This window comes from Centroberyx affinis, unplaced genomic scaffold (assembly GCF_046629955.1).
Source record: "Centroberyx affinis isolate AG114_WGS23_722 - 3 ecotype Tasmania unplaced genomic scaffold, CSIRO-AGI_Caff_v1 ptg003966l_1, whole genome shotgun sequence".
Classification (NCBI taxonomy): Eukaryota; Metazoa; Chordata; class Actinopteri; order Beryciformes; family Berycidae; genus Centroberyx; species Centroberyx affinis.
The window spans coordinates 35,865-48,364 of NW_027281788.1; positions in this window are offsets into that span (position 1 = coordinate 35,865).

Here is a 12,500-nt window from a genome sequence, read left to right on the forward strand (position 1 = left end):
CAGCCCAGCCCAGGCTTATGGGAGTTTTGTATTGGCAGTAAGTGGAGTGTGTGTTGAGGTGGGCTGACAGAATAACATTAAATAACATTAATATCAGTCTGTCTGCTTCACATCATTACTGTATGAACTGATGAATGGACTCTCTCTCTCTCTGTCTCTCTCTCTCTCTCTCTCTCTCTCTCTCTCTCCCCCTCTCTTTTCTATTTGTCTGTCTCTTTCTGTGTCTCTCCCACTAGGCGTGTGTGTGTGTGTGTGTTGAGTGTGTGTTTGTGTCCATTGTGGTTACTGTAATACACTGAAAGGTGGGGAAGTTCTCAGCCTCACATATGTGTGTGTGTATGTGTGTGTGTGTGTGTGTGTGTGTGTGTGTTGCGTCCAGCTCTCTAAACAGAGCAGATACCCAGAGGTCCCTAGCTGAATAGCTGTGGGTTAGAGGAAGAAGAAGAAGAAGGGGTTTATTTTATTAATGCGAGACCCTTCATCAATCTGTCGTGTGTGTGTTTGTGTGTGTGTGTGTGTGTGTGTGTGCAGAGGATGTTATGCTAGGTTCCTCATCTGATGGGAATGCCTTTGTACAGTATGCGCCTTCATGTGTGTGTGTGTGTGTGTGTGTGTGTGTGTGTGTGTGTTTAGCTGTGGTTTAGAGGCGTATGACATATATATTACGTCTTTTTGGTGTGTTTTTTGTTGTTATGTTAACCTGCAGATCAGACCCAACAGCCAAAAACAGGATGATGAAACTCTGGGAAACTCTGAAACATCACCTGCTGCTATTCATTCATTCAACGACCACAAGGTAGTGGGTGGGGAAGTTTTGACCGGTACAGACGACAGAGTGAACTTGTGACTGTTCGGTTCGGTTTGAATCCCAGCTGGAGAAATGCGGAGGGGGAGGGGGGAGGGGGGGGAACGAAGGAGAGGCGCTTTCCCCTCCCTCATCAGCTACTTTTGAGGCGTCTCTGAGCAAGGCACTTAACCTCTGATGTCCCCTGTGCAGCTGCTAAGAGACCGCGGCTGCACTGGGAAGCTGTTTGGAAGTGAATGAATGTCAAGGCAGAGGGCTCGTGAAAAAAATAATCTGTGCTCAGTGAGTTTTTCCTCGGTAAATAAAGGCTTAAAAAAAAAAAAAACTACAGAAATTGATGTCTGCAAGTTTAAATGACAAGTTTTTCTTGCCATAGATAGATAGATAGATCGATAGATAGATTTTCTTAACTTTAAAGTTGTTTAAAGAAAATCGATTTTGTAAAAAAGAAAAATAGATGTCAGTGTGCAGGGTTAGCTGCAGCCAATCTGCAATTAAGAAACTACTGTAGTTAATTGTTTTTTTTGATCGGGTCTTGTCTGCCACACCTCGTTGGTATTTGCTTCTTTCTGTTTTCTACCATAGATGTTCGTGCTTTCCCTATCTATAACACAGCCACAACATCATGAACATCATTGAAAAGCCAATTTCAGGCAGACGGTGGGCTTTACGCATGTACACAGACTGATAATGTAGAATATATGCTATTTATTTATTGTTATTTTAATGGGAAAAGTGAAAAAAAAATGACATAGTGAAGTTTTTAATAATGGCTTGCAGGTCAAAGACATGCAGGTCAGGTGGACCGGAGACTGTAAATTGCTCATAGGTGTAAATGGTGTGTGTGTGTGTGTGTGTGTGTGTGTGTGTGTTCGTGTTCACCCTGTGATCGTCTGGCAGCATGTCCGGGCGTTTCCAGCTCTCCTGTGACCCTGAATAGGAATAAGCGGGTATCGGAAAAGAAATGAACGAATAAATAGGGCCATCCCCTTTCATTTTTATGTTTAAGATAATTTATTCAGGGAATCTTTGCTTGCCAATCGTTGAGTCACTGGCAAATTGATCAACAACCTCATCAACTCCCTGCAGATTAATTTTTATGTCCATTCTGTGCTATGGGGCAGTAAAAATCGTACTTACTTGTACTTTTTAAATTGGCAAAAAAACACTCTGTGAGGGGAATTTCCACCGGTATTCATCACCGATCCCTGATGCATTTGGTCCAGTCGCCCGGCCGTGATGTAAACGTACCCACGGAAGATGTGAAAAGTTCACGAGAGGCGGCGGCGGCTTCGTGAAACGGGCCACAAACCCCCCCGATATTGACCCAAGGCTTACTGTCAGCCTCTCCATTAAAAGAGATTTACAGCGTCTTTCTGTCTCTGTCCCGCTCCAGCCTCAAAGAGCCAGACTGCTGCGGTCGCCGGACTCCGAGTCTTAATTCACTGTAACAGCCTCCATTAGTCTTTATGGTCCAGCGGGGACGCGCGGGTGTGATGGGATGTTTATTCATAGCGGGGGTCAAAGGTGAAACGAAAGCTTCACAGAGATTTGTATTTTGTTATTGTAGAACAGCAGTTACGGGTTAGAAAGATGTTTAAGGATGTCAGAGCGCACGTGGGCAAACACACACTCTGTCTCCATTCGTCCTCTGCTGTTCTGCTGTCTCAACGCACACACACACACACACACACACACACACACACGCACCTGTATGAACACACACATTCCTGAGCACACACATTCCTTTTTTCCCGTTACTTTGCCTTGAATACACACACAGATTCATACACCCATAAAAACACACACACATGCAAATACACACACACACACATTCTCTCTCACAACCACTCTTTCTGTTTTTTTTGTCTCTCAAACACACACACACAAGTGTATAAGCTCACACACACACACACACACAATCTCTCTTTCTGTGTTACTTTGACTCTCAAACACACATGGATGCGCACACTTACTATAGACATACACACACTCACACAGACACACACACCTTGGTCTTTCTTTTTCTTTCGGTCAAACACACATGTGTACACAGAAAAAGACACACACCTGCATGTGTGCACATACACACACACACACACACACACACACACACACATGCATTGACAAACTCAGCCGGACAAACTCAGAGAAAAAAAGAAACAGCAGATCAAGGCTTCAGAAGAGGGGCCTTTGTGTGTGTGTGTGTGTGTGTGTGTGTGTGTGTGTGTGTGTGTGTGTGCGTGTGTGCGTGTGCCTGTACTTATCTCAGCACATATTTCATGCATCTGAGAAAACCGACTTGACTCAAACTCGACATCTTCTGGCAAAAACTGATTTACTGCTTCCCAGTTGAACAGAAACACAAATCCTGACCAGAACAGAGAAACTGGCTGCCAGGTGAACACCCTGATCCAGGGGTCAGAGGGACCTGGAGCTGGACTCAGATGCAGAACCAACAGAATAGGAAACAGACCTGCAGTTCAAACGAAAACACACAGCCTGCGTGAGATCGGGGCTTTCATGAAGAAGATGTGCGTTACGCCCGAGGAGGAGAACGAGAAGCACATTTTCAGTCCTGTGTTCGGGAAGTCGTAAAAAAAAAAAAGACGATCAAACAGAGCAGAAGAAGAAGAAGAAGAAGAAGAAGAAGAAGAGAGCGTCTGGTTCCACTGCAGGAGTCGTGCTGCGCAGGATGAGAGCGTCCTGCAACTGACAGCTCACAGGTTCGATCCCCGCTGCAGCCGTGACCGAGACGCTGAACCTCTACCTGCTAAACTCTCTCTCTCTCTCTCTCTCTCTCTCTCTCTCTCTCTCTCTCTCTCTCTCTCTCTCTCTCCTAAGATGTGGGCACTCAAGTCACATGATTTGGACTTAAGTCACAGTTTTAATTGCTTGAGACTTGACTTGATGCATGAGGGGAAGACTTGAGACTTGACTTGCCTTGGGTTCTGCTGACTTGGGACTTGACTTTGACTTGAAAAGGTTTCTAAAGTCTTGACTTGAGATCTTGTGTTTGTGTAAATGACTCAGATTGAAAGTGATGAGATTTGTTCCAGCAGACGACTGAATTTAAATTCTGTTCTGAATTTGTATGGAATGATTGAATTTATTGAAGTTGAAACTGATTATAGAAATCAAACTCAAAGTGCTCTTACCAAGTTTTTTATCCTATTAAAACCATAATGCATTGAAAAGTCCTAGATATTTTGTTTTCTTTAACTTGACTTGACATGGACTTGACTTGGTAATCTACATTTAGACTTGGGACTTGACTTGAGACTTGTGCCTCAAGACTTGAGACTGACTTGGGACTCAAGCAGAGTTGACTTGGTCACACCTCTGGTTACGACGTAGATGGATAAACATGCGCACATAACAACAAGGTTTGGGTCGGTGAATTAAAAATAAATAAAGAGCGTGAGTTTCAAAGATACCTTGAAGATGAACCACTCCTTGAAAACTGCACTGTGATTCTGTACCAACTCGAAATCAAAGTAGGGAAAAGAACCATGAATCAAAGAATAGGTCGGAAACCCAGAGAAGGGTCATGGAGGATTAAAATGGGTCTCCAAATGACACTGAAGGAAGCAGTATCCATGGCACCAGTTGGCATGGTTACGTAGTGAGAGCATCCCCAATCCGTGCAATGTAAGATAGGCTGAAGAAAAAAGGCCTAATGTGGGTTTGTTGGCTGATAAAATAAGTACTGGTCACTGCAGCTTTGATCCTTTCTATCAGTACTATTGGTTGCTTGTTGTTGCCAATCTATGAATTTAAAGCTTAACTTCAACTGTTGCTCTCATCGTAAGTCAAAATCCCTAAAGTGTGATTGGAAATGTAATCATGTGCTGCCTGATTAACCTACCAGATCGCCCGCAAAATCATTTTTATGGCCATCAGAAGAAATCCCCCAGACAAAAAGTCTGAAAGCTGCTGATGTGGATCATTGCAGACTGGAAAGCTGCTGCAGTGCTGTGTGAAATATTAGTGTGGTTTACAAAGAAATGACAAACCTTCCAACAATAATAAGTCTCGTTTTCATTACAGGCCCAGTGGGGGGAGCACTCTTTATTTTTGTCAATCACTTCCCACCAAAACATCTCTCTGGTTCTTTTGGCATCTGGCATCTGATTTTTTGTCGTCTGGGTTACAGTTTTAAATGGAGAAAAAGTGATTTTAAAATATAAGTTTCAAAGAGTTTATTATTATTATTATTACAATGCAGTTTGCCAAGCCAAGGTGCATTTTCAAGGGATCTTTGAAACCCAAACCACATAATAAACCTCTTGCTTTGTTTGTTTTTTGTTTTTTTTGTTATTTATTTGCCCTCTGAGCATCCTGTGTGTTTTGGGTGAAACACCATGACACACAGGCCGCATTTTGAAGAAATATAGACGAGCAATTTTGCAAACAAATAGCAGAATCAGAATCACTTTAACCACTTAAACCCAAAAATCCAAGTACCAGGACCAACATTTTAGGTTTTATATTGACAACATGGTTTGAAAAGAAGGAATCAGAATCAGTAAACCAAATGTATTTTTGGTCCAAACTATGTCTGATTGGCAATAATTCCAATATTTGCGTTACAAAATAAAAGCCCTCAAACTGCAAGGGGCAGTAGCATTAGAACGCAGCTGGAAAAATAACCCGCTCACTCCATGCCGCCATGTTGGGTATCATATGAAACTAGAGAACCTACTCTTTCCTTTCCAAGTAGAATAAATGTGATTGTTTTCTTGGTGACCTGGCTGCAGAGACAACATTTAATAACAAACAGAATTAAATAAAAAAAATCTGTCGTCATCATTTTGTTTCTCATTGTCCACGACAGACTGACGATGTCCTGTTTTCAACTTCTCATGCATGATAAAGACAATAGAGCCGTTCTTTGCGTCCAAATGTCTAATTAGATTTCGCCCTCGCTCGGTTTATTACACATGAAACCTTCCAGGAATGGCGAGTCACCAAAATAAAATCCCCATCACAAGTGAAAGCGGTGTAGTGTTTGACTGCTGCTGCCCGGCCGACTTTGAAATCCACTTCTCTTTGGCCGGCGGCCACCAGATAAGACTTTTTTATCTGGAGTCTTTGTTGATACTAGTCATGCAGTGATGTGCCAGTCGCCTCGACTCAACACTTAGTAAAAACATGAGGGGAAAAGGGCCGCCGCATGTTCAGCGATCTCTATCTGTGTCTCTGTTGTTGACACTTAAAATCACTTTCTGTACATGTTTCTTTCTTTAAATCACCTACAAGGCTTCACATAGTTTCTCTCCCTAGCTACATCTGCGACCTGTTGACCGCTTTAAAAACTTCTGGCTGTTTCTCGGTCCAAACTTAAATCTGGAGGAGACTTTGCTTTTGGTGTAATGGCACCCAAACTCTGGAATAATCTTCCCCTTCCTGTTAGAGCTGCAAACTCAGTTGAAAGTTTTAAACAGCATCTAAAAACCCATCTTTTCATCCTGGCTTTCCATTGATTTTATTGTTTTTTATCACCTCTGTTTAACTTCTTTCTGTATATTTCATGTTTGTTTGCTTTGGTGTTCTTTTACATTGTGTTCTTTTATCAAATTGCTGTTGGTCTTTTACATAGTGATTATCCTATTATGCTTAACCGTTGGGAGTATGAGCTCATTTTTGTAATTTGGCGATAAATTTGACATTTGAAATTTGCCTTTGTTTACCTCCTAAAAAAATCTATTTTGACCCATAAAGCATGATATCCTTTTCATTTGATTGGTCCCTTTGTGTACAGCTCCACTTCTGATTGGTCTACAGACTTGCTATAACAACACACTGAAAGTTTAGAGTCTGCACTTTCCTAAGCTTTTTTCCCACTTCTTTCTACGTCAAATGAGCGTCAAATTACAGATCAAAATGTAAAAGATTGGTTTTCCTTTAACCCTTACCTTTCCATCTAATTTAAAGTGATAATATCCCTGCTTCCGACTGGCCTACAGACTTTGATGATGATCGATGGAAAAATTACAATCTGCACTTTCGATAGCATTTCTCTGCTTTTTTCTGTGTTGTACAAGCAAGTAATTCATCAAAATACAAAAATAATTCATTGTTATTGCTGTCACTGTGACTCCAGAGGGTTAAATTGCTGTCGCTCTTTTTGTGAAGCACTTTGTAACCCTTTGTTTTGAAAGGTGCTATATAAATAAATCTTACGTACTGACTCCATTCTTTTCTTTTCTACTCTTTACTACACCGCCTCCTCTTATTCGTCCTCATTCATTTAAGTGTCGCCTTGCGCTGCCTGCTCACCTTGCCAGTGCAGTTTGTGTGAAGTTTCCCCTCGTTTTAAATGCTTCAGTCAGACAAACCTGCTGTGATCCTCCACTCTGAGAGGGAGTCAAGTGTTTCTAATGGACTCTACTCTGCTCTCTGTAGGTAGATACAGTAGCAAAGCTCTAATGGACTCTTCCTTCCTTCCTTGCTTCCTCCTTTACTTAGGCTACTTGCTTACTTACTTACTTTCTTAATTATGTTCTTTCTATCTTACTTCATTTATTTCTTGCTTGCTTTCTTTCTTACTTAATTACATATGTACTTAATTTATTTTTTTATTACTTAATTACCTTCTTTGTTTGTTTGTTTCTTTCTTTCTTTCTTTCTTTCTTTCTGTCCTTTTTCTGGCTGAAACAATGTAAATTGCCCTTTTCTGGGAAATTTCTATGACATTCAGTGATCTGTGCTTTTGACACACACACACACACACACACACACACACACACACACACACACACATCCATCCCACAGGTGGCTGTGTACCAGCGTCACTCTATTATCATCACTTTGGCGGTACTACTGTTTGAGAGGAGACACAATGACACAATGCAGCCAGGAAAACAACAATTTCTATAAAACACACACACACACACACACACACACACACACACACACACACAGAGGGCAGGAAACAGCAGTCCCACATACAGATTGTACAGAGGGGGGGGTTGAACTCCATAACAGGAAAGGCAGGGACAATCGGGGGAGGTTTACTCACTGCAGAGACACAGACAGACACAGACAGGCAGGATCTGGAGTCTGTTCTGGTCTGTTCTGTCTGTACTGTCCATACTTTCTGCTTTTTTTGTAAACAGATTCTTATTTATTCTGTAACAACCACAGCAGAAGCTATACCATCCATACTGGAGGCGATTCTCCCTTAACCGCCGTGCGCAGGATATTCTTCTAACACTGAGTCGTCATTTAGAGGAGGGGAACCCAAATGTTTTCATGTCACTGACCCCCAAACTGACACACGTTAAGTCACAGAGCCCCATTTGATATGGTTTTGTCCCAGGAACCCTCATATGGGAGGATTACTGTTGATTGGGCATTGAATTGTACAGGTGTCAACACTCTGTGAGGGTTATATCAGTGACAGTGAGACCTGTGATTAGAACAGTCGTTCTTATAAAATCTCTAGTTGAGATAATTCTGTGAAAAATTAACTTATTCCTCATTTTATTGGGGGAATCCCTCGACCCGCCCTCCTGGAACCCCCTCTAGGACCCCTGGAACCAACCCCCTCAAAGACCCCTGGACCCCCTCAAAGACCCTCAAAACTCCCTCAATGACCTCCAGAATCCCCTCAAAGTCCCACAGAACCCCCTCAATGACCTCCAGAATCCCCTCAATGACCCCTGGAACCCCCTGAAAGACCCCTGGAACCCCCTGAAAGAGCCCAGAACCCCCTCAATGACCCCTAGAACCCCCTCTAGAACCTCTGTACCCCATCTAGGACCTCTGGAACCCCCTCTAAGACCCCTGAACCCTCTCATGAACTCTGAAACCCCCTCAAGGACCTCTGGAACCCTCTCTAGGACCTCTGTACCCCCTCTAAGACCCCTGAACCCTCTCAATAACCCTTGAACCCCCTCTAGAACCCCTGGAAACCCCTCTAGAACCTCTGTACCCCCTCTAAGACCCCTGATCCCTCTCAAGAACCCTTGAACCCCCTCTAGAACCCTGGAAACCCTTCAAGGACCCCTGGAGCTTCCCAGACCCCACTTTGAGAATCACTGATTTAGAAGACATAGAGCAGGATCCGATGGCAAATCCTTATTTATCACTGAGGAAACAGTCACTGTTCGTTTTCAATTCAACATTCAATTCAGTTCCAATTTTCTCTGTTCTGTCCCGGTCTGTTTTGCGTTTCTGTGCTACTTTGTTCTACTACGTTCTTATCTGTTCTTATCTGACCCCATTCTGTTCTGTTCTGAGAATGACCAGTGAATAGAATAGAATAGAATAGAATAGAGGGAAATGGCAGAGGAGCAGAAGAGCTTTTATGAACTACCACAGTCTGTCTTGCTTCACCACACACTGCCGACTCTTTAATGTGCCATGTTACAATAATAATAATAATAACTTAACTTGATGTTGTTACAGCCCAGTGAGGATGATGAAACATAGTTGAGGCAATGTGATTATAGGAGGCAAATTAATAAATTCCAATAGATACCGGCTGAGTATATATATAGTGTTTGCTTTAAAATTACACAAAAACCCTCCAGCTGCGGAGAAGAAGACACCAAAACACAAGAGCAAAGTTTCTGGACTTGACCTGAACTTACATTAACTTGATGGATGAAGTTTTGATCGTGTTAAATTCTACACTCTTTAAAAAAAAAAAACGTGTCACTTTTAACACACCTATGCAGCTTCTTTGGGAAAACACACAGCTGTGTTGTATTGTCATTAACATGTTGTGACAAATGACAAATCCCATTTAAGAGTGTAATGAATCTGTTAAGTGTTTTTTGTTTTTTTTTCCTATTTGAAGATGAAGCCAGACCTGAGCTCATTCTACTACACATCGGAAAACTATGCCTCTATTGGAGAATAGAATAGAATAGAATAGAATATAAAAAACACTTTGAATTGCCTTTGTGTACGAAATGTGCTATATAAATAAACTTCCCTTGCCTAGAATAGAATAGAATAGAATAGAATAGAATAGAATATCCACAACACACCGAGTCCGTCAACTTTGAATTTTGAACTTGTGTCATCTCCTCTGAACCCCAAAAGCAATCAGTACCTATCTACTATCAGTCTGTTATTTTAAATGAATCTATTCCAAAGTATTTCAACTCTCTCACTTTTTTTTATTTTCCTCCCATAATTATTAATTTCTACAGGTTTAATTTCCCACTGAGCGACCCGACGCGTCAGAGGCGCATGCAGACACACTTCAGAGACCCTTTCAGAATAAAAGTTTTCCAAACTCACCGAGTCAACTTTCTCTCTCTGGATGGTGATTTTCTGAGATGTCAGTTTATTCCACTTCGGTCCAGACGCACAAACGAAGAAATGAAGCTTTCCGTCCAGTTCTGTCTTCTGTCTTCAGTTCCGCAGGACGCGTCAGTGCCGGGACACCTGAAGGCTTCCCACCGCTCCGCTCCACACGTTATAAACAAACTGTCCACATGTGGGCCGGCAGCAGAGCCACTCCTTCACCCTTGATCACCGCGTCCCTGCCGGGCTGCCTGATGCTGCCTTCAGGTGCTCCGAGTAAGCTCCGACTTCCGAGCTCTAGAAGGAAAACTCTCAGTCTGTGATGTTCAGTGTGTTCCAGGAGTTATTTTGAGTGAGTGTGACTCACTGGGGAGTCACATGACTTGGACTCAAATCAGACTCAAGTCACAATTTTAATTGCTTGAGAGTTGACTTGGGTTCTGCTGACTTGGGACTTGACTTTGACTTGAAAAGGTTTCTTAAGTCTTGACTTGAGATCTTGTGTTTGTGTAAATGTCTTAGATTGAAAGTGATGAGATTTGTTCCAGCAGACGACTGAATTTAAATTCTGCTTTCTTAATTTGTATGGAATGATTGAATTTACTGAATTTGAAACTGATTATAGAAATCAAACTCATGATGCTCTTACCAAGTTTTTATCCTATTAAAACCATATTGCATTGAAAATTCCTAGATATTTAGTTTTCTTTAAGATATTAAATTGACATTGGACTCTTGATTTGTTCTGACTTGACTTGTGCTTGAAGACTTGAGACGGACTTGGGACTTGGGACTTTCCCTCAACCTGCCTCGTCTACTTCATTTAGGGATTTCCTACATTCCCCAGTATGCCTTTTGACAAAAGAGAAAGAGACCTGCAGAGAGCAATAGCAATATTGATAGCGATGGCATAAAAGCAAAAGAGCAGGTTTTTCCAGTCATGAAAAATTGTTGAGTTGATTCTTACTCAAAACGCAACCTGTATTGTTGCTGCATTGCACTCTGGTCTATTTTCTGCTGCTGCCAGTGAAGAAATTGGTCTCTCTCCTCTTCTACAATGGATTTCTCCCTGTATGATTGTTGAATGTTGGTGTTAAATGAGTGAGGGTGGGATGGGTGAGTTTAGAAACAAGCCACCAGAACCAAAACCTGTTGATGTTTTAGAGAGCTGAAAATGTTTTTGTAATATTGGTTTATTTTAGAAATCAAGCATCACTGACCGACTATAGGCATGTTGCAGTGGAAGAATTAAGTAGAGAATATGTGCATAAGGCATGTGATTGATGTTTTGAACCATTTTTAGCCAAAAGTTGTGTTCCACTAGACTTGTTATGTGAATGATGATGTAGGTCTGATAGCATATAAAGACACAAGGGGCTAAACAATAGGCTATTTACACTCAATTTGTAATTATGCACTTAAATGCACCACAACAAAAGTTTAAAAAGAAAGAAACTAGAATTATACAAAAAATATGAATCAATTACACAGAATGCCAAAATATATAGGCCTAATAACTAAATACATCTATTTTACTATCAGTTGTTAACATGGATCCCATAACTCTCTGCCCCCTAAAAGTCAAATCCCAGCAGTTATAGAACAATAACACTTTCTCACAGTCCTATTCACTTTTTATTTTCTTTATTGGTTCACGGGGCGTTCAACTGTCAATTTCGATATGTCCGACAGCACTTGAACTCAGCAAACGTGCCTCAGGATGTAGCGAGCTGTGTTGCTGTGTGCCATTATTTTAAACACCACAGCTCCCCCTTGTGGAGAGAGTTAGGAAACGCAATCCCAATGCAATCCCAATATGTAGTGAGTAAAACATTTCATTTAAACCCCAAACTGGACTTTAACGTGTCTACATTTTGTGCTGTTTCATGGATTTGGAGTAAGATTAAACAAACTAATCACAGATAATAGGTAGCAAATAAATAAATAAATAAATAATAAATAAAATTAGTCATTACTATTACATCATTAGTCATATTAAAATCAGAAAATTGCCACCAAAACAGGAAAAACTGATAATTTTGAATAGTTTACTTTTTTTTTTTTTTCAGATTACTTACAACATTAATCCACTCTTCACACTAACCCATTCTGAGACTCTGCCACTGACACAATATTAATCCAAGGTTAAAAACTGCTGCCTTGAGTCTTGATTAAAACCGTTATTCAGTCCTGGAGGAGCTCTAATGTTCCTTTAAACTTGCTGATTAATTTAACACAGAGCAAACTAAATCTAGGTCTATTTGAAGCTATTTCTGTGAAACCCTATTTAAATTAATCCACTTTAAATGATCATTTTAGCCTGGAACTATGTATTATCCATTACCATTACAAAACTGTCCCATAGTACCATCACAGTTTATGGTAGATTAAGGAAAAAAAGTATTACGGTTGTTGTTGTTTTCCGCATTAA